Raw genomic sequence first — 23667 nt, forward strand, 5'->3', positions numbered from 1 at the left:
GACACAAATGAAGGAGGATTTGTTTAGTCAAGAAGTTAACATATGTTTTTGCTTATTTATTGAAACTTGTTCATCACATTTATAACCGAATGTGGTACTTGTTAGACTGCCAAACAAGAACCTTTAGGCAGGTCACAGATTATGCAATTTTCTTTCCTGTAGTCATGGGTTGCAGGAAAAAAAATAGCTTGATTCCCCCATCAACTCAGTCAGCTTTATGGGGAATTCTTCCCCAGAGCTATTGTGTTCTCTTGGCGGGGTAGAATGGGGAACTGTCTATGCCCGAAAAACACAATGACTATTGCTAGCAGCTACAGCCACTGGCAATAATCTCATGCTACAAATACAACATGCTGGCTGTACCCAAGTCAATGGATCAACTTGAGTACAATTAACCCACCCACAGATGGATCAAATCTCGGCCGGTTTCTGCTGAACTGGTCGAGATTCAAGATTTGATCCATCTATGGCCATTTTTAGTTATTCTTTAAAACAAACTGTCCCTTTAATGGACAGATAGCTATACATCAATAAAATAAATCAGAAAACAGTAACAGCAACTTCAGTAAATTAAGAGAAAGTAACAGCAACTTCAGTCTGTATCTATAGTAAGTTACATTTTAGACATGACTGCACAGGAAGAAAGATCCAGCTAAACACTGGCTCCCTAAATATCACAAAAGAAATATAGAAGGAATTTAACTGCATTTCATCATCTTGCTTGTTTCCAGGGAAGGATTTGCTGCGGAGTAATAAACAAACACTCCAAACTAAGTCTATATCTTTTTGATTGATATTGGAGAGTTAAAAGTCTAGCCCAGCCAAAATTGTTTTCTTTTATTTGTGGAAAAAAATTGCTTTCCTTGTCTGTGATCATGATGGCAAAATTGTCCCTTACTTCCTGTTCCTGTGATGGTATTACAAAGATGGGGCTAATAATTGAAACTGGGACAGTGCAGAAAAAATACTTTGGAAGAAGTTGTAACCTCAACCCACTCTACTAAAAAAGCTGTTTTTGACTGTGTCCCTGTTGGAGAAAATTCTCAAAATTTCCTTTGAGAAAGGAAAGATCCAGAAATATCTTCAACAGAGACATAGACAGCATAGAAACTTAACAAAGCTGCTAACCCCTCTTGGTTATACTCAGAATCTTATATTTGCTTTATGAACAGTGAGCTTTTTGCCCTTCAGCTCTCCATAAACTCCATGAACAGAAGTGGGAATTTGACTCTGGATTCTTGAAGAGAACCATAAGTCAGTAGTAGGACTCATTCCAACTGACTCCATCTGTATTTAAATGGCACTGTTGGTTGAAGTAATCACTTAGACCTGTTTTGTGTTTAAAACCATTTCAGTACTCTTAGGAAGTAATCTGAGAAGATCCCATTGATAAAACATATAAAATCTGTGGCAAACTGCTGTTTAAAATGTTGAAGGTTTAAAACAAACCTGTGCCCAGATTATGCACAATAAAGTATTGGCATATTTGTCAAAAGCACCTAAAGAGCCCTAAGTTACCTCTGTAGCTTTAGGCATTAGGGAACAATTAATCTTCAAAGTTCTCAACAGAGGCAGAGAGATCAAATTTCCTTTCCCTTTTCTTTTCTATCAAGGGCAGAATCTTGGCAGTCAACCCTCTAATGTAAATAGACAGCAGGTTTTTCCATGCTCCTAGAGTCTGATTGAAACCCAACTTCAGTGCCTCTGTTGTGATAGTTGAGGATCAGTGACTACAAGCGCAAGCAGCCAGGGAGGATAGTGATTGCATGTTTTAAAGTGCATCTATAGATAAAACCTTTTTTTTAGTTTTAGATAGAATGTGGAAGAGCTAGACCTTCTATCAAATTTTCTGTGCTGTCTGTGGCCCCTTTGGGAAGATTCAGCCCTCTATGTATGCTAGTGACTATTGTCACTCTGATTGAGACATCTGAGGGAAATTACCTTCACTTTGGGAGATTTCCCCTAACATCCTGTTGTGTCTCTGGAACAGGAATTGAAGGAAATTTTCCCTAGTGGTACAGAGACAGCAAAAATACCCTGACAGGGGTTTTAATCTGTCCCTACCAAAATAAAAATTTAAAAAATTGGCTATGCATACAATTTACAGTTGTTATACTGCTTGTTAAAATATTTAAATACTTCATTGTCTGGAGTCTGGGCATAGTACACTTCAAGAAAAAACATTTTTTGAACTGCATTGTTGTGGCAGAAAAGTAGATGAGTACAGCACAGTACCTTCCTAACGAAAAGATAAGGTATATACCAGGGGCGGACGGACAACTCATGGGGCCCCCGGGCAATAAGGGATCATGGGGCCCCTGTGTCCTTGCCCAAACTCAAAAAAGCCTATGAAAAAGTTACCAGGGGCATCTCATGGGTCCCCCTACTGACCCCGGGCCCTCAGGCAGTGCCCGAGTTTCCAAATGGTCAGTCCGCCCCTGGTATATACGTATTTTACTTCTACTCAAATCTGAAATATAAGATATAATAAGATGCCTTATTACTGGGCAGCAACATTTAAATTACTATAGTCAACTGTGCATTTTGGTCCACTGGTTTGTAAAAATAATAGGTCTACTTTTAGAGCCAGTTATTTGTAATCTGAATGGCTGAATTTTGTGACTGGTCCTCCAGCATATATCCTTTGAGAGGCATGTTTTCTATATCGCACAGAGATGAAGGCAAAAAATCTCCAATCAGCTTGCAAGTTGCAATAATGGCTCAATTTTTAAATGTTACCTGTGGGTTTAGTAAAAAAAAAAAAGCAAAATAACAGTTCAGGCTGCAATACTTAACTTCAGTCCTGAGCTGTCCTCCACAATGTTCTATTTCAATAATCCAGCTATGGTGCAGTGTAGCCTACGACAGGTTTAATGTATTTACTACATAGCACTATGGTGATTGGAAATTATGGAAATAGAACCATTGGTGGTTTCACAAACCTTCACATCTCCCATCATGTTCTAGGACACCTAGGATCGTAAAAGATAAATTACATGAGCCATAGTGGTTGGATTAAAGGATAAGTTCACCTTTTTGTAGGTAAAAAATGTGCATTTTTTATTTTTGTCTACAGGAGCCTGGGAAGCATTGCACCTGTGATCAGCAGATCTCTGATGCCATGCAGGTCTTCTGCAGGCCTGTCAGAATATCTGCTTGCCGTACGGGATATACAAACAAGCAGATATTCTGACAGGAAGCTTCAATTAAATAGCCCATTGAAAACTACAAGCCCACAGCTGCTAAGGCTGTTTGGACTTGCAGTTCATTCCTTCACAGAAGTTAATGAATGAATAATGTGGCTGTGTGGGCGGAACCCAGCACGGCCATGCAGTTTTCACATTTGACAGATAGTACAGGGTGACTTTCCCCTGTACTGTCTGTCCGAGGGAGGGGGGTGGCGGGCGGCAGCTGTGGCTATGCGAATATGTTACACGTTCCACCTTAAATATGGGTGGAACATGTAACATGTTCCCAAAGGTGATCTTATCCTTTAAGGTGAATAAGCTACTGGTTACTATAACCTGTATCAATAGACACTCATTACTCCTCATGGACACAATGTTTTTACAGCGGCTGTTTTTGGCTTTTGACGTTTTTTTTCTACAGCTAGTAAACCCCCCAGCATGTTATCCTATGTGTCCGTGCACATATAGACTGTAATCAACGTTTTTTGGCTGAAAAAAAACCCAGGACCAGTGGATTTCTAGAGGAATTTTTTAGCTGTAACGCTGAAAATTGCATTAAAACACAGTAAAACGCCACAAACCGGAGTTTTTGGACCTTTTTTAACCAAAAAAACAATTTTCTTGTAAAAAAGATGCAAATGAGGGAAAACGCAGCTAAACACAGCAAAATGCCACTAAACGCTGATGCAAAAACGCTAAAAAAACCTGAAAAACTTATGTTTTTAATGTGACTTTACACAGCTACCAGCGTTATTAGACATCCAGTGTGCATGAGGACCTAGAACTTCTACTACCTCTTGTAACAACATCAGCATTACAGTACAAGTCCAGTTGAATGTAACTAACTGCTGCCAGATATACCAAGACCTAGATAAATGAGAATCTTCACGAACATTATTTGACGTGTGTTAGTATGTACGTCGTACACAAAGCTTGTCTATGCTTTTATGATAACAGAAAGGGAAGTATACAGTGCTGGGGTTTCTTAGCATTATTGCACTAATTGATCTTGTATACTTCGTACATTTACAAAATGGGGCAATAAAGTACAGGCAGAGAGGTGTGTCCATAGCATTGGGGAGCAATTGTTTCTAAGATGTATTAGTATAACATGCCTTCATTCACATACGTGGGCCACTGTTGTGCAAAGCTATTCTGGAAAAACAGTATTCATTTTTCTGCAAAACTGTCAAAACCAAAAATAGATATTGACAAACCTTGTGAACAAGCCAATAGAATGCTTATACACAACTAGATAAATGTCTGAGAAGCATTGTTTTACTTTTACTTTTTTTTTGCTAATAACTGGTTTTACATGGTCTTCCAGTCTTGAGGCTAACATTGACTTACTGACCAAACAGGGAGCAAAAAACATAACATTTGCTGCAGGGGCTGATGGTCTGTTTCAGCCGGATTTGGCCATTATTGTGAATTGCTAAACCTGTTAGAAAGTTGACTGTGTGCCGCAAAGAAGTGTTGGATAGTCTTATTTGCCTATGTATTGCCAGCGTTAGCCTCCTATAAGAACTATCAAATTGGAATGAATGTATTACAATGCATATTTTAATAAACCATCCAAAGAGCAAATGATCTATGAAGAAGCAAAACAGACCTGGAGTTATGTCTTTCATATTATTCACCTTTTTCTGATATGTTGATTTCAGGAATTTTTTTTTCATCTATTTCAACCTTGGTATGCAAGCATTTGAGTCACAGAGATCCAGGCAAGTCTGGCATTGGATAGAGCATCTTTCTCATTAATCATCACAAATGATTATATGAGATCCTGATATAGCACACCAAACCTATTTTGTTCTACTAATTCTATACCGACTCTTCAACAGTCAAGTTCATAATTTCCTTGTAAAGTTTTTTATGGTCCACAATAGTCAACAGTCCAATCACATTGAAGGAAATTTTGTTTCATTACATCACCAATGGGGAACAATGAATAAAGTAATACTAAATATTTAATTTAAAGGTAGGTATTTACAAAGTTTACTATTTTTCATCCATTCCTTGCAGTTTACCATAATCCAGAAAGGTGCAAAAAAGGTAGAGCTATACTTTAAATGGTTCTCCTTGAACATAAAATATTGAAAATGTAATAACAATGTTTGCACATCTTCATGTTCTTTGGGAAGCATATACTTAAAGCAAAGCTTACTTCTCCCTTTAATTATGCACTCTTAGATCTCTTTAAAGATCCTAGATTCCTTTCCTTTTTTAATATGTTAGACCACATTATTCACTACACAGTTTACAGTGTGCACATGGAACAAGCAAGGTATTTTTCATGAAAGTTATGAATTAGTTACAGATTGTTATGAGCAATAAGCATTAGCAGAACATTTGTGGAAAGATTGCACAATAGTCTTACCTACAGTATGTACAATGGTGCATGACGATCTTAGGACAGGCAAAGGATCCTATTAGCTGCCTAGAGAAAGCTTGCAAGTGTTACGACAGATTGCTGTTGTGCAGAAAGCATTTTCCTACTGACTGAGTAAACACCCTTCCTAAATGGAAAAGACTTTAAATCAAGTTGCAACCTCTAAAGCTCATTCACCCCAGTACCTTCTGTCTTTTTAATCAGAAGGATGTTTTAAAGAAAAAGGGGCCCTCAACAAGTAGGTCGAGATTGCTTAGAAAGTATTTCCTGCCTTGAAGAAATATGTACTGGAATATGTACTAAAAGAGAACAGCAAGGATGGAAAAACTAGGAACTAAATATGGAATCTGCAAAAAGAAAATAAGAGAAAAAAATATTCTCTGCTGAGTCTAGAGGTTTGATTTAGGAGACTGTGGTGCTTACGCCTACGAGTCTGAAACAGCAGAGCATGAAAAAGAAAAAAAAATGATTCTTAGACTCTCTACTGTCCAGCTCAAATATTTTTATATAATAGACTTTTACACAGTGTTCTGTTTTCGAAAATATTCAAGTTCTTCTATTCTAGAAGTTTTTTTTATAATATGCTAGCATATCTTGTGTTCTCATCTCTTACATAGTGGAGACAGGAACAGATGTATATAAACATATACATTGCTTTACTACATCCCCTTTTTTCGGAGTTATCAAAGCACAAATATTTCAACACATAGAAAAAGAATATTTCATGAATCATTTAATACATCAGCTTACAACGTTACCTCTCGATGAGACCACCAGCTTGAGTTGTCGAAATGTACCGGGAAACGTCCTTTTAATGATCCCTCTAGAATTGAGCTGACACTGTTCTAAGTCCTGTAATATGTACAGCAAGTTTTCCGGATAACCTCTCTGTCTCCAGGCTTTGTAAAACTGTCAACTATTATCTTTTTTTTTTCACTCTTATGTCTCCGTTGAATTACTTCCTTCTGACTGCTCTGGTCTAGGCTGAGAACTTGGATCCTCATTTGGTTTTGATTAAATCCAGACAGGCTGCTTAAATGTTCAGATGTAAGCATAGAAAAAGAAATAACACACAGAAATATAACCACCAGATTTATTTGATAATTGCTGTAGAAAAAGTTGGTATCTGCTAGTGTGATAATATTATAAACATTTTTCTTCAATACATGGCGTCAAAGAGTGTTTGTTCTCTCTCTAAATGTAGTAGCTTCCTTGAAATTTATTAGATTTATTTTTTCCTACTAGTTATTTTATTTCTTCAATATTTTTAAATATATAACCTATTTATACCTATATTTATGGTATGTTTCTTATATCATGTCCTTTTAAGCGAAGGACTGATGAGAAAGATTTGACATATGTCGTGTAGTTAAACCTCTAGTTCTGGTGACAATTGACAATTTTTGGGTTTCCCATAATTTCTTGTCTCAGTGATAATGGTCACAAAGAGAAGTAGTGAGGGTGGGTGAGTCTCCTTATCAGAGACAGCAATAATAAATTGACAGGGGTTCTAATCATGCCCTATTATATCCAAAACTAAACAAAAGGTTTTGGCTATACATATACTGTACTTTAAGAATATACATTCACATATTTTCTTGACCTTTATTACCTCCTTTAGCAAATGATCCAGAAGCCTCATTCTATGTACAACTTTAAATCCTTTTTTGGCAGTGTCAGAACCTTTGACATAGTTTACTACCAATGTAAGGAAGAGCTTGCCTATAGCCCAAATAAAGTTTCTTGGAGCAAACATTCACACAAGCGCAGACCGGCAACTGGCCGGGCATATGTGCACAAATATGGGCAGCACTTGCTCATGTGCATGCACACTCGTACATCTGGGAGCGAGCCTGTCACCAAGGCTGGCTCCAAATGGCCAATTTAATCAGAGTTACTGCACTGGCTAATTGCTGTTCGGTCTACAGCTTTTGTCTGTGTCTACCCTGATTCCTGTGTATGAATTCTGATCTTGACCCAGCATGCTCCTGACTCTGCTTGTCTACTACCTACCCTGGCATCAACTTCTTCTTTGGATTCTGCATCTGCCGACTTCCTCTGCCTGATCTGCTTGCTGACACTGGCCTGTGACCCAACTTCTATCTTCTCTGCCATTTATGTCTGATCTGCCTGTCTGTTGCCAACCCTACTTGTCTGACCCTGCATCCTGCTCATCCAGCTTGCTACAGCTCCTCAGTCCAGTTCATCTGGCTCATCTGCCTCTTACCAGCCTTCCCTGCTGTGACATCTCCCTGCCACCGGCTGCTCTGCTCCTGGCATCCTTCCAGCTACCCACGCAGATCACTGGACTGATCACAGACACACATACCTCTCGTGGTTACTGTTCCACTATCAGTGGCCCCTGGGCCAGAGCTGTATGAGAGGCCTTCCTCTGCATGTCAGGCTCACTAACCAGGTACATGACAACCAGTAACAAGGACATTTTCTGAACCTGTAGACTTTCAATCTGTGAAAATTAAAATCACTGCGCCACTCTCTGGGTGTTTCAGGATGATCCACTAGATGGTATGGTATGTTAGCATTTCAACTTTCAGGACAAAATCCTTGGATTATTGTTGGGCAAAAGGAAAATTGGGCTCCAGTCACTTTTGTACTTTAAAGGTTAATTTTTGCTCAATAAACTCTGGATGGAGGATGATTAGTGGCACATGATACAAAAAAATAGAAATAATAGCTCAGAATTACTAGGAGCAGTTAGGTTGTTGCTGGTCTATTAAGGGAAGCCATACTAATTATATAAACCTTATCAGACCAGTCACTGTCTACTGCTAAAAGCCGATTTGTATCTTCCTCTTTCTCAAAATAGTCACTAGGCCCTTGAACCTATGTGAGAAGCCTTCTCCTAAGTTTCTCCATTCAGGTAGTCATCTTTCTGCTCCACTCTCTCTGGATGTACTCTCCAGCAGGGCAGCTGAAATCCCTTAAGTATTTAATACAGGCTCCAAGCTAGAGTAAAGCCCAAGGAAGAAGTTTCTTTCACTGTGGCATCCTCACCAACAGAAGCTCAGGGAAAGGCCTTCTAGATGTCTGTACCAAATGTTTATCGTCCTCCTTAGCTCACACCATGGGACAAAAACCCTTAGTGATTGACTAAGGCAGATACATATTCATAATACATACATTGGTATCTCTCACACTAACTACTGGTGACAACTCAATAACAGTAGGCGGAAATGACCAAGGTCTTAACCTCCCTGGTGGTATTCCCGAGTGTAGCTCAGGGTTAAGTTTCAGTACCAAAAGCGGTAACCCCGAGCTACACTCAGGCTTACCATGCGGCGCTGCTCCGGGCTCCCTCGATCACTTACCTTGTCCTTTGCTCCCGCGATGTCCTCTGCAGTGTCCCTGGCCATCTCTTCCGGCCAATGCCGGCATCCATCTTCCGGGTTCCGTTCCCTGTGAGTGTCAGGATGTACGGTACGTACGGGGGATGGAACCGGCGGGATATTCAAAAATTATAAAAGTGACATTCACTCAATACACTAAAATCTTATAGTATTACATTACTGTATCAAACCATTTCACATACATTTTGTCCCTAGTGCTTTGTCCTGCGCCCTGCCTGCATTTTTACTGTTCTTTCTGCCTGGAAACTGAGAAACGTCCATGGCGTCCAAAGAGTGTCCCTTTAGGTCAAAAGCGGTTTTAGACCAGCTAGAAAACAGCGATAGTAAATTAGAACCACTTGCAGAATTGAATGATAATGATTCGTGGGGAAATTCGACATCAGACACTGAAAACGATTTTGCGACTAAGCTCAGCGATGTGCGAACTTGGCGCTCTATGTCAAATTTCAGTGTTTTTGGTTTGATTACATTATTGAATTAAATTTATTATTATTATATTATTATTTTTATGATTATGTATTATATTATAATTTATGATATCGTGTTTCAAATTTTATCATACCCGGGATGTTTATTAGACTCTTGTTCAGACAGATTTCAGTTATTCCTAAGAATTACAGGCCTACAATAAAAAAACAACATATTTACATGCAAAAAAATGTACCGCTTTGAGTACAGAAATACTGACATAATCATACCGCTAGGGAGGTTAAGGAGAAGCCTGTAGTGCACAGACAATTGCAAACACATTCAAGCTAGCTACAGCCTCCACCAAAAATAACACAAATTTTAAATTAAGACATTCCAGTTTAAGACAGGGTCCAACAGAAAAAAAGCACTTTCACTAAGCACTACCTTTGCTGTCACTAAGCAGTAATCATATCAAATCGGATTGGATCATGCATCGGGGGTAGGTTTGTATATATCTATCAATATAAAGGTAATTAGGATGGTCTAAATCCTACTGGATATTAGCATGTAAGACTCTAAGTATAAATACAGGTAAAAAAGTATATACAGTATCTCACAGAAGTGAGTAAACCCCTCACATGTTTGTAAATATTTTATTATATCTTTTCATGTGACAACACTGAAGAAATGACACTTTGCTACAATGTAAAGTAGTGAGTGTACAGCTTGTATAACTGTGTAAATTTGTTGTCCCCTCAAAATAACTCAACACACAGCCATTAATGTCTAAACCAATGGCAACAAAAGTGAGTACACCCCTAAGTGAAAATGTCCAAATTGGGCCCAATTAGCTGTGTTCCCTCCCCGATGTCATGTGACTCATTAGTGTTACAAGGTCTCAGTTGTGAATGGGGAGCAGGTGTGTTTAAATTTGGTGTTATTGCTCTCACTTACTCATACTGGTCACTGGAAGTTCATCATGGCACCTCATGACAAAGAACTTCTGAGGATACGAAAAAAAAGAATTGTTGCTCTACATAAAGATGGCCTAGGCTATAAAAAGATTGCCAAGACCCTGAAACTGAGCTGCAGACCATACAGCGGTTTAACAGGACAGGTTCAACTCAGAACAGGCCTCGCCATGGTCGACCAAAGAAGTTGAGTGCATGTGCTCAGCATCCTATCCAGAGGTTGTCTTTGGGAATTAGACGTATGAGTGCTGCCAGCATTGCTGCAGAGGTTGAAGGGGTGGGGGGTCAGCCTGTCAGTGGTCAGTCCATACGCTGCACCCTGCATCAAATTGGTCTGCAAGGCTGTCGTCCCAGAAAGAAGCCTCTTCTAAAGATGATGCACAAGAAAGCCCGCAAACAGTTTGCTGAAGACAAGCAGACATGGATTACTGGAACCATGTCCTGTGATCTGATGAGACCAAGATAAACGTATTTGGTTCAGATGGTGTCAAGCGTGTGTGGTGGCAACCAGGTGAGGAGTACAAAGACAAATGTGTCTTGCCTACAGCCAAACATGGTGGTGGGAGTGTCATGGTCTGGGGCTGCATGAGTGCTGCCAGCACTGGGGAGCTACAGTTCATTGAGGGAACCATGAATGCCAACATGTACTGTGACATAGTGAAGCAGAACATGATCCCCTTCCTTCAGTGACTGGGCCGCAGGGCAGTATTCCAACATGATAACAACCCCAAACACACCTCCAAGACGACCACTGCCTTGCTAAAGAAGCTGAGGGTAAAGGTGATGGACTGGCTAAGCATATCTCTAGACCTAAACCCTATTGAGCATCTGTGGGGCATCCTCAAACAGAAGGTGAAGGATTGCAAGGTTTCTAACATCTACCAGCTCCATTATGTCATCATGGAGGAGTGGAAGAGGACTCCAGTGGCAACCTGTGAAGCTCTGGTGAACTCCATGCCCAAGAGGGTTAAGGCAGTGCTGGAAAATAATGGTGGCCACACAAAATATTGACACTTTGAAACCAATTTGGACATTTTCACTTAGAGGTGTTTTACGCGCTTTTGTTGCCAGCGGTTTAGACATTAATGGCTGTGTGTTGAGTTATTTTGAGGGGAAAGCACATTTACACTATTATACAAGCTGTACACTCACTACTTTACATGGTAGCAAAGTGTCATTTCTTCAGTGTTGTCACATGAAAAGATATAATAAAATATTTACAAAAATGTGAGGGGTGTACTCACTTCTGTGAGATACTGCCTTCTCTGGAGGGCTGGGATCCAAAGCACTGCAACAGAAGAAAGGAAGGGAAAGAGAGGCGCCAAGCTGCCGATAGTGTAGCTCAGTTTATTGTAAAGCCATAAATGATGTGCAATAAAATTCACTCCCAAAAAGTCCAAGGTGACAGGTGAGTAATAGCAGGATGTGTAGCCACCATGAGCCAGTCCTATCCAGGTGGAAGCCATGAGCAAAGTATCAGCAGTGAAGCAGTGCAGGAAGTCAAACTGGGCATTGAGGAGCTGCCATGAGGAAAGAACTGTCAGCAGCTGTCAAACCCAGGGACTCTATAGCCAATGGCAATACGTTTCAGGGGCTGGTTGAGAAAGGAGGAATGGTCAACTGATGCAATACAAAAGCTTATTCTCATGGTATTTGGGATCCTTTGCTTTCCAAGGATCCCCCAAGAAGGCCCAGTGATGTCACCTTCCCTAGGTAAGCACGTCTGTAGGCAAGGTTGTAAGGCAAGTATTATTTTAATTTGTCTTTAGATTTATTTTCATATCTTTCACTGTGCATGTTCTATTGTTCCATGCAAGGTCCATTTCAATACCCTTATTGGATTATTCCACCGTATTGAGAAGCATTTCAAGTATGTTAGTACAAACAGCTAAAGGAACCTGCCTTTACCATTCTGCAGCCTGTAGCTGGGGGAGAAAACACTCAAGGTTTGTGGAGGTATTCCTGCCTTCTGATAGGGAAATGTTCATCATCAGGCATTGTTGACATGTTTTGTAGGTTAGTTTAACTTTGGACAGAAAAGCATACATGTGACTTGCAAAACAGAATGGATCACTAAGGAGAAGTAGAGTGACAATAAGCTTGTACAGACAATAGGGAGGAATGTCCTTGAAGTGAGGCTGTAAGTCAATTCGCTGCCAAGCTACAATATTTCTGCTAAAATGGCATTCCCAACATTTACACACATACAATGAAGCAGTTTGGCTGTTATACACCCTGTAGTTTAAAGTGGTTCTAAAGGATCAAGGTTTTTTACCTTCATGCATTCTATGCATGAAGGTAAAAAACCTTATGTGTGCAGCCTTCCCTCCAGCCCCCTCTAATACTCACCTAAACCTCCTCTCAATCCAGCGATGTGCACTGGAGTCTTGGCTATGCCAGGACTCTCTCTTTTCATTGGCTGAGGCAGAAGCAGGAGCCATTGGCTCCCACTGTAGTCGATCACAGCCAGTGAGCCAATGAGAAGAGAGAGGGAGTGGGCCGAGCCACAGCTCTATGTGTGAATGGACATATGGAGCAGTGATTGCCCCCATAGCATGCTGCTTGCTGTGGGGCCACTCGAGGGAGGAGCCAGGAGAGCCTATGGGGGGACCCAAGAAGAGGAGGATCCAGGCTGCTCTGCGCAAAACCACTGCACACAGCAGGTAAGTATAGACATGTTTGTTATTTTTTCTTAAAAAACAAGCCTTTAGAATTACCTTAAGATATGTTATACTGAAGCTAAATGCTTAGAGGAAGTTAGTCTGTTATCTTGTTTGAACCAGGCCTGTATTACTGTCCATTGGAGTTTCTGTTTGCTGCTTGTGCAGTGCAGGGAATTTGCTAATAAGCCTTGAAGATGCATAAAGAAAAAGTATCATATCCTTGCTGTTATATCTGGTGTATATAAATCATATTTGTAGAGAGGTCACCCACCACAGAGTTGAATAAAATGTGGTATGTATGTGTGAAGCTGCCCAAAAAACAGGAAGCCAGCTTTATATATACAGTATATACAAGATCAAAGCTTGTAATCATCCACTGTTGTTGTGCGTTTGGCTGAATCCTACAAGCAATGTGTACACAAACTCTTAAAACATGGGAATCGTAGTTATATAGTATGTTAGTGTGAGGAAGCTCAAGTCAACCAACAAAGCTGCAGTCCAGCATGAACACTTGCACATGTAAATAGTTCTGCTCATAGGAATGTCCATGCATGCATCTTGCAGATTACACCAGGGCATGTGTGCACATGAATTGCTAGCTGTGGCACTAAGCAGGCTATTTAAGGCTGAGGCATGCAAGAACCCAGTGCTGAGAGCTCTTCAGCTGTATCCCTGTGACCAGCAATTTTGCATTTGATCCCGATTCCTGTTACTGGTCCAGCTTGCTACCTAACTCATATGTCATTCTCCTCTCTCTGTTCACCTGCTCCTGTGTTGAGCCCAGCTTGTTCTCTATTTACAATGACTGCCTGCTGCCTTCACACTTTCTTGGCTACAGGTTGATGACTAGGCTTGTCCATGACTCTGCCTGCAATACCAGCAGCATTTTGCCCTGCTGTTTCTGACCATAACCTGTTCTATTCCTCTCATTAGTGATCATCATCTTTTGCCACTCTTAGCACTTGACAACAAGATTCCTAAGTTTCAGAGACATCGCTCTCCACCAGCACTTGTGTCACACTTTTGAACTTGCACTCCCTGTCCTCCTACCCACAGGTGCTTAGACTGGAACAATTAAAGAGGCTACCTTCATCATCTTAGGTTTTCTATCAAGGTACTTGACAGTCAGGATAAAAAAAATATATATATTGTTTGACCTAATACAATGGACACACACTCTTACTCACTCTGATGGCAACACTCTTGAACTTGTATTCTCCCACATGTGCACTCTTTGAAACCTCTCCAGCACTCATTTTTCTCTCTCTAATCACAACCTTACCAGTTTCACATTAATTTTGTGCTTAACAACCTATCCCTCCAACCATCAAACAGTAACCTGTACAAACCTTCACCATTTAAATTTTTCTTTTCTCCATTCTGCTACTGACTATCTCTACAACATCTCACCCTGGTCCTTCCCTGATTTGGCCACTTCTGTCTACAGCAGGTCACTCTTCCCTTCCTGACCATGTTTGCCCTCCTTTCTACATACAGAATTAGGCCCCTGATCATTACAACTCTGGCCTCAGCAGTTCTTTTCTACCTTAAACTCTTTATTTTGTCTCCACCCACTAATTCATTCACTGCCAATGGTGGCTGCTACATTTTTTAATCTCACCATTTGCCCCCTGGACCCTTATTCTATTACAACTACTCTGGTTACTCTTGTTCTGCGCATCACTATCTTCACTAACATCTTCAGTCTCGCACTGTGCTGGCATCTTCCCTTCCCCTCTGAAATATGCACTGGTCATACTTAAAAAGCACTCGCAGGACCCCAACAGTCTAAATGACCTAAGACCCATTTCCTTGCTCCTGTTTATTTACAAACATCTAGAAAGCCTTTTCTACAACCACCTACTACCTACCACCTACTGCACCTTTCGCAGCACAACACAAACCCTTTCAATTCCTTTTAGTTTGGTTTTCATCCAAATCTTGCCACCTTCACCTCCAAAATATATCCAAAATATGCCCCTAGTTAACCAATGACACCACCACAATAATAATTCACTCACTTTTACCTTGATTATGAAAACTCCTTCCTCATTGGGCCATGCAAGCTATGTCACCTTCAGTCTATCATGGATACCACTGCCAACCCCATTCACCTTAGCAAAGGTCCAGTAGGGCTGATTTACTAAAGGTAAAAATACTGTTTTCTTTACATAGGAATTTTCCCCAAAGCTTAATGGATGTGATGAAATTGAACTTTGCAAAGAATACCTATTCATATGCAAACAAAAAAAAGAAAACAGCATATATTTACTTGCAAATTGGATAGGATAATTCACTTTATTCACTAATCTCTGGGCATAAGTCCCTTGCAAAGAGAACAGTCAATTTAACTATTTAAAAACCTGTATCATAAAAGTTTCATATGTGATCACTATAAAGAAAAATGCAAGCACAACAATATTTATAAAAAAGAATAAAGAAATTAGTAAATGGCGTTTTTCTTTTATGACATAGATATCACATTTTGTGATGCAGCAAAACAAATTAGCTTTCATTAGGAAGATCAGATTCATTTTCAAGATGAAACTTTCAAGATTTTGAGCTGGTTTTACAGGACATAAATATTCTATTCATACCTAAGTGATGCTTTCTTCCTCTTTTTTTTTTTTTTTTTTAGCTAAGTATTTTTTTTGGCAAGTGTCAACCTTCTCCTGGTATTCCTGAACAGAGAATTATTCTGCAGATTTTTGCTTAGTAAACCTTTTTCTTTCTCATATTTCCAAAATGCCTTACATTGACTGCCACGATTGTTCAAAATATAGAAAAGTGGCCTTTCAAAATGGCAAGATTGTCAATGATAAAGGTTGTTTTCACTGCTTCAGGGAAAATCTAAATGTTTAACGTAGCCCATGTTAATCAAACAATGCCGTTTTTATTTCAAAACAGTTCTTTGGGGCAGTAATTTCTCCAGGTTTTTATATACATTATATATAAAGGTCCAAGGCAATGAAACATTAGAACAATGCTACCTTTTAATAAAATTATCTAGTTGCTTTGAATACCTTAAAAATAAGTATATTAAAATATAATTTTTCAAATATAAATACACTTTATCTAGGGTGGCAAAACAAAGTAATGTTGAAGAAACCTACATATGTATTCAGGAATAAAAGTGTTCCTTTTCTGTAGAGGTGAAATGTGAGGTATAATAATATTATAAAATGTGCATGTCTATCTGTTGAAGATTGCAGTTAGAAGAGATTCAATAGAACATTGTTAGTTGAATAAACCAGTGCTCAAATGTTTTTCCATACTCCAATAATGAAATGGAAAAATTGCAAATAATGTGAATTATACAAGAGCTCTAAAGCTAATTTAAAAATATTACATTTACTAAACTGGCACTAACAGGAAGAACACATACTGAAAACTGAACCAGGTTCTAAGCCAGCTTGGAAAATTTATTTGGCAACATGCAACAACAGTTAAGGTTATATGACCATTGAGCAAGTATTGTGTCTGGATGACCATTCTTGATGTCAGTCATTGATATACGGCAGTTGGTGTATTGACCTTTAAGGACTCTGTGAGGTTGATTTACTAAAACTGGAGAGTGCAAAATCTGGTGCAGCTGTGCATGGTAGCCAATCAGCATCTAGCTTCATCTTGTTCAATTAAGCTTTGACAATAAACCTAGAAGCTGATTGGTTACTATACAGAGCTGTACCAGATTTTGTAAGCTCCAGTTTTAGTAACTCAACCCCTTTGCGTACTGCCACTCTCATTATGGGTGCTGTGCAGTTTTACTGCTTTCATGGTATTACTGAAAATCCCCTTCCAGAGGAGATAACAAGATTGGTATCAGATCAGATATGTCTATTGGCCTCCTTGACACAAAAGAAAAGGGATCTAGTAAGCTTTTATTATGAGACCACATTTCTGTGTGATCTGTGTGAGCTTCTGTGAAGCTACTTGTAACAAGACTCAGTATCCTCTTACTAAGACAAGTAGTATGAACTGAATATTTATGTTTTATGACACAGCAAAGTTTGCTAATTTATTTTGATGCTCAATGTTGTGATGCTTGATACATGACAATAAAACAATGGATTACTGTGAGAAATCTATACTATATTCTATAAATTGGTCTTCTACCAATTATGCATAATGTTTTAAAAAAATATTGTCTTGCACTCCTAAACATAGTATAGCCTTTTTATTTCAGTTACCACATAGGGGGCACCACAGTGATCCAGTAGCCTGAGGAGTTTTACAAAGAGAGCTATACATAGTGTTTAACTGCTGATAAATATAGCCAAAGACAGCTTCTAATTTTAGCAAATACACTAAATTATATTAGTTTACAGTCATGAAGCTATAACTGACATTTTCCCTCATGACTGTTCATAAATAAAGAAACAGATTCTAATGAAATCCATTAGCTGCCCAGACAAAAAAAATTTTTTTTTTGTCAACTCAGGTTCAAGTCCTAGCGACTTGAATGAGAGATCAAAAAATAAGTTGGTTTTGAGCTAGTCTGGTGAGATCTTCCAATGTCATCTCCACAGCTGTAGTCAATATGTCCAACCATCTAGCAGTTGGTCTCCCTCTTCGCCTGGTGCCTTCAATCTTCCCAAACATTATTTCCCTCTCTAGTGATCTCTTTCTTCTAACAGTGTGACCAAAATAAGAGAGTTGTAACTTCATAATTTGGGCTTCTAGTGACATCACCAGCACCAAAGCTCAAATGAGTCGATCTTCTTTCTGTCCCTTTTTTGTTGTGTTCAGCTTTCACAGCTGTATTTGACAAATTGAGACGATGAGGACATGGACAAGTCTGATCTTTGTTTTGAGTGTTTGAGTGTAATTTGTTTGTCTTTGAATACTTTGTGTGCTTACCAAGTGCTGTTCTGCGGAGTATTTCATCCCTTATGCCTCTGTAATGCCCGTACATCACCTGTTATCACATTCAGGAGGGCTTGGACTAGAGGTGCAAAATGAGCCAGCCTTATCATAGCCAGGGGCGGACTGACAACTCATGGGGCCCCCGGGCAATAAGGGATCATGGGGCCCCTGTGTCCTTTCCCACACTCAAAAAAGCCTATGAAAAAGGTACCAGGGGCATCTCATGGGGCCCCCTACTGACCCTGGGCCCTCGGGCAGTGCCCGAGTTTCCAAATGGTCAGTCCGCCCCTGATCATAGCCATACTGTGAAGGATACATGCACTGCTTTGGAGAATGTCTCAGTTAAAATCCTTTCATGATGGTAATACCCATTGCCATTTAATGGGATTCTGAGGCCAGGCTACAGTGTGTTAGAAAGTGCTTAGTAGCTGTGACAGTTTGAAAAAGTAGGTTGGTGGTTGTAGGACTAGTACTGTATAACCTTCACTGGTTAGCAGTGGGAATCATGTTTTTGAGTTTCCTACTTTCTAGCTGAGTTGAAGAGTTTTGTCTAAGTTAAAAGTTAAGTGAATTAAACACTATTCCAATTTGAAGAAAGAAAAGAGTATGTGTATTATGTTTTAGATTCAAAACAATGAATTCAAGTGGGAAAATGTTTTCAACAGGTGGAGGAGGATTTTTCAGATGTGACTATAAGTAATATACTGATACTATATGACATTTTTATTGATTTACCAGGTGCAATACAACATTGTTATTATATGCACTTGTTCTGGAAAAAGACAAATTATAAGTACAGTATGTCCTCCACAATGGTTTGCCAATAATCAATTCAGTTACAAATTTCACAGTAGTTCCAGTAAGATTTCCTCTCCAATTATTTTTCTGCCCTAAACTTGATTCAAATGGCCTTGCTTGCTTTCAGCCCTTTCGCCACCACAGCATTTTTTTGTATTTTTTGTACAAGTGTTAAAATAATCACTTAAGGCCTGATGATTAAGTAAAACCCTGAAACGGTATACATTTTCTGAAACTAGAGACCTTGGGGAATAAACTGGTCATAGTTCCAATTTTTAAGTAACACAATAAGAAGGCAATGGCAATTTAGGTCAGGCGAGCAGGGGGGCCATTCAGTGGTATCAATTCCTTCGTCCTCCAGGAACTGCCTGCATATTTTCGCCACATGAGGCCGGCATTGTTGTGCACCAGGAGGAACCCAGGACCCACTGCACCAGCGTAGCCAGACAAGCTGTTCTCCCAGAAGAGCCAGAATACTGAACACGCTGAGATGGATGTGCTCTCATGCCTAGCACTGTCAGTTTGAAATATGAAAGCAGGGGGGCTGGCAGAATCACCAGGTATTTCCCACAAAGGAAGCAATACAATGAGAACAGGATACTTTTTAACACAAATTCATGGCACACCAGACAGGTATCCGAAATATGAAATAACATATTCTTTAAAATTGTGTGTTTTTTCAGTACCCAGATATTTCAATAGGCCAACTTTAACCACTTCCCAACCGTACTATAGCTGAAAGACCGCTACAGCGAGGTTGTCTAGTTCTGGGAGGGTGTTCATGGACATCCTCCCAGATCCCGCTCCCTGCGGCACGCACCTGGAGCCGTCGGTGATTGCTGTGTCCTAAGGACACAGCTGATCATGTGATAAGGTAAAAGGCCAATCATAGCGACCTTTTACCATGTGATCAGCTGTGTCCAATGACACAACAGATCTGTAAACACAGTCGCCAGTTATCGGCTGCACTTTCTAGCAGATGTGACGGGAGATCAGTGCCCTGATTATCAGTGTCCTAATTATCAGTGCCACCCATCAGTGCCCAGCAATGCCATCCATCAATCCCCAGCAGTGTCACCCAGAAGTGCCGCCCATTGCTGCCCAGCAGTGTTGCCCATCAGTGCTGCCCAGCAGTGTCGCTCATCAGAGCTGCCCAGCAGTGCCACTCGTCAGTGCCCAGCAGTGTCGTCCATCAGTGCTGCCCAGCAGTGCTGCCCGTTAGTGCCCAGCAGTGCCGCCGGTCAGTGCCTCCAGTCGGTGCTATCAGTCAGTGCCACCCATCAGTGCCGTCTATCAGTGCCCATCAGTTCTGCATATCAGTGCATCATCAGTGCCTTCTCATCAATGTCCACCAGTTGCTCCTCATCAGCGCCACCTCATCAGTGCCCATCAGTGCTGCCTATCTGTGCAGCCTCATCAACGCACATCAGTGAAGGAGAAAAATTGCCTGTTTGCAAAATTGTATAATAGAAACAAAGAACCTTTTTTTTCAAATTTTTTGCTCTTTTTTCATTTATAGTGCAAAAATAAAACCCCCAGTGGCCATTAAATATCACCAAAATAAAGCTCTATTTGTGTGAAAACAATTATAAAAATTTCATATGGGTACAGTGTTGCATGACCACGCAATTGTCATTCAAAATGCAACAGCGCTGAAAGCTGAAAATTGGCCTGGACAGGAAGGGGGTAGAAGTGCCCAGTAGGCAAGTGGTTAAAAGCTCTTACAGGTTATTAGTTTAGAGTTAAACATTATAAATGGCCCTAGAATTGTTGCTCTTACTCCTGGATGCATGAAGATATGTGACATGTGTAGTAACATGTGTAGCCCAATCAACATTTTCATATGTAGACACTTCTGATGTGTGTGTTTATGTACGTACAGTATGTTTGTGTATATTGGAGCAGGGGGATCAAAATTTATAATTTTTTTTAAATGCTTGGGTGTACCTTTAATATTTTTTACACTTTTTCCATTTAATTTTATTGCTATCACATGGGAGACCAATAGAACTCTTATTAATAGTGACACTTTCTCTTTAATAAGACATCAGGGATCTATTAGACCCCTGATGTCTCCCTTGTACGCCACTGAAGCTAATAAAGCACATAGTGTGACAGTCAAAACCAGAAATGACTTAGTACATGTCACTTCATGTTTTTTACCAGCTATGGTGAATCAGTGCATAGATGTTCCTTGGTGTGCCTCCCCTCTACTGGCAACACCTGCCACAAGGGTCTTGAAATGTGGAATAATGAAGCCCGTGAAACATGGCGTGGGGGTCACACATATTCCAGGGGTCCATGGAAGTGGTCTCTTATCTGTACAGCTGCCAGTTCACTTTTATCTGAAAGCTGACAGTTGACTTCTGAGATTTAGATGTATTTCTGGCTTTTGTAGTATGCTTAACTCCCTGAAAGTGCAGAAAACACTTATCCAAATGACAGCTGTCTGAGAGGGAATTATTTTCCCTTACTCTGGAGAAATGTTTTCTTATTTCCTGTTGTGTCTTAGGACAGAAAGTGGAAAATAATTTTTTTGTTGCAATGCTAATAAATATTAATCGGAATTGTTCCTTGTAGTTGCTTGACACCTTAAAGTGGTATTAAATGTTCGTCTTTAAAAAACAAAAAACAAACATTTCATACTTACCTGCTATGTGCAGTGGTTTTGCACAGAACAGCCCCATCCCCTTCTCCTGGCTCCTCCCCTTTGACCAGTGCAGCTTGCTATTGGGCACTGGTGTGTGCTCGCTCTCGAGCTCAGCTCTCTGTGTTCATAAGATACATAGAGTACATAGAGCTGCTGCTCACATCCCCCCCCCCCCATTGGCTCACTGGCTGTGATTAAAAGAACAGCAGTTGGAGCCAATGGCTCCTGCTTCTGTCTCAGCCAATGCGGAGAGGGAGTTCTGGGAGAGCCAAGACTCTCGTGCACATCACTGGATTGAGATAGGGCTCAGGTAAGTATTAGGGGGGCTGGTAGGGGGAGCAGCACACAGAAGGTTTTTAATTTTCATGTGTAGAATGCAAGAAGGTAAACACCACTTTAACATATTATCACATTATTTATCACATTATTAGGATAAATGTTGTTTGAATCTTTGCTAAAAATTATTTTTAATATCCTTTAGCAATTGTTGATAAACTAGATCCTGTACTAGGGAGCATATGTCAGGAACTTCTCTCCTAAGCACATAGAAGATGTAATCCTAAGCACCATCTCACTGTTTACAGTGTATGGACCTATAAGGGAACCCCCTGATGTACTAGATTAACATTGTTACCAGGGTCTCACCTCCTGTGATTTCCAATCTGGTCTCGCCAGGGTAGAGGTGGGGCGGCCTTGAAAAAAAGCAGAAATATTGGGAAAAAAACAGCAAATCCTGGACAACAGTTCAAGTAACACTGTACTTCTCAATGCAGTTCTGCTACTAGGGTGCACTGCAGGGGAAAGGCTCCAGTATAGTTTGCTTGTGGGCTCCATCTTGTACCTCCTACAGTTTGGTGATTGTTGGGAAACAGTAGATGATAGTTTCTGTCCTCCTCTCAGACCTTAATTGACAAGTAAGAAGGTACATTTGTCTGACAAATCAGTATATATTTAAAACCTTTGAATAACCTTTGAATAACTATTAATGTCTCCACCATCATAGCATAATGTTTACCTATAGTCTGGTCAGTAAATTAGGTTTTCTTTTCCTCCAGCATCTAGAGTTTGGAGACATTTCCATAGTACAATTTCTGCTGAGAGCAAAGCTGCAATTTGCTATTTGTTTATGTAGTGTCACTGGTATTTTGCCCAGGCTCTCCCCTAAATTTTCCCCTACAGCCAAGCACACAGTATTTTCTATAGCCAGGTGTACACAACTTCCACTCGCTGCTCCAATAATCAGTCTAGGGGCTATAATTTTCTTTTTTGTTTTTATTTTGTTTTAGAACTGGGATAGAGAACGGATATACAGTAGTGGGATACTCCAAACTGAACTGTTCACATTTGAGGACAGCTTTCTCCACTTGGATTTGTGAGTTTCCTTAGTAGAACTGTGTAGCAGACTGTACAAAGAATAGAGCAAAGTCCTTCTGTAAAAATGGAGAACTAGATGGACAGTTGCTTTTCCAGACACCAGCCGGTGTCCTTCTAGCTTACACCCAGTAGCTGACTATATACTTCCTGAGGGAGTTAGCAGCGCAAGTCCCAGGATCCCTTTATATGGTGTGTACTCACAATGCCCTTGCTGCATGTCACCTTCCTTCATGAAACCAGACAGGATCTGTAGACATCCCCTTCAGTCAGCTCTCAGAAGCACCCTGGGTTTCAGCATTTGGCCCTCGGATTGCCCACTCCAGGTCTCCTGGCAGCATGAGCCAGGGGAGGTAGCCAGCTCCCTGGCTGGAACTCCCTTCTCAGGAGCAGAGGAAGAAGAACCCAGATCCCATGTGCTCAGTGAATATAATCTATCCCATGCTCAGGGCACCACTCCCTTTAATTCGCTGGAGCTGCATCCATATTCAGAGTGCTCATCTGCATGGTTCATATTATCCACCCAGAACCTTCCTTGGTTACCTGGATACAGATGAAGCTTCACCCAGATGCAGCAGCATGTGAGTCTAGTTAGGCAGATTTTGTTGCTCTCTCTGCTAAACAGAAGAGCTACAATTGCTTAACAATCTCCTGTTAAGCAGAAGACCATATTATGCTATACTCAACTATCTACATCATGGCACCTATCTAGAAGGGTGTTACATTTATTTATTCATTACAGGTACTTATATAACACTGTCAATTTATGCAAAGCTCTCATTCCAGAAATGCTTTCTGTTGCTTCTGGACCATCACAAACTTTAAAAAGCAAACATAATTTATTCACTGAATAGGCTGTTCTTTTTTTTTCAAGCATGCTATTTTTTATATATTCTGCTTTTCACGTTTCCAGCTTAACAAAATGACTTTCAGTTTATAAAACTATTCCACGCTGAATATTTTCCAATTTTTCCAAACATTTCCATTTT

The sequence above is a fragment of the Staurois parvus genome, unplaced genomic scaffold, assembly GCF_062004578.1.
Source record: "Staurois parvus isolate SC_StPar_1 unplaced genomic scaffold, SC_StPar_1.0 ptg000071l, whole genome shotgun sequence".
Taxonomy (NCBI): domain Eukaryota; kingdom Metazoa; phylum Chordata; class Amphibia; order Anura; family Ranidae; genus Staurois; species Staurois parvus.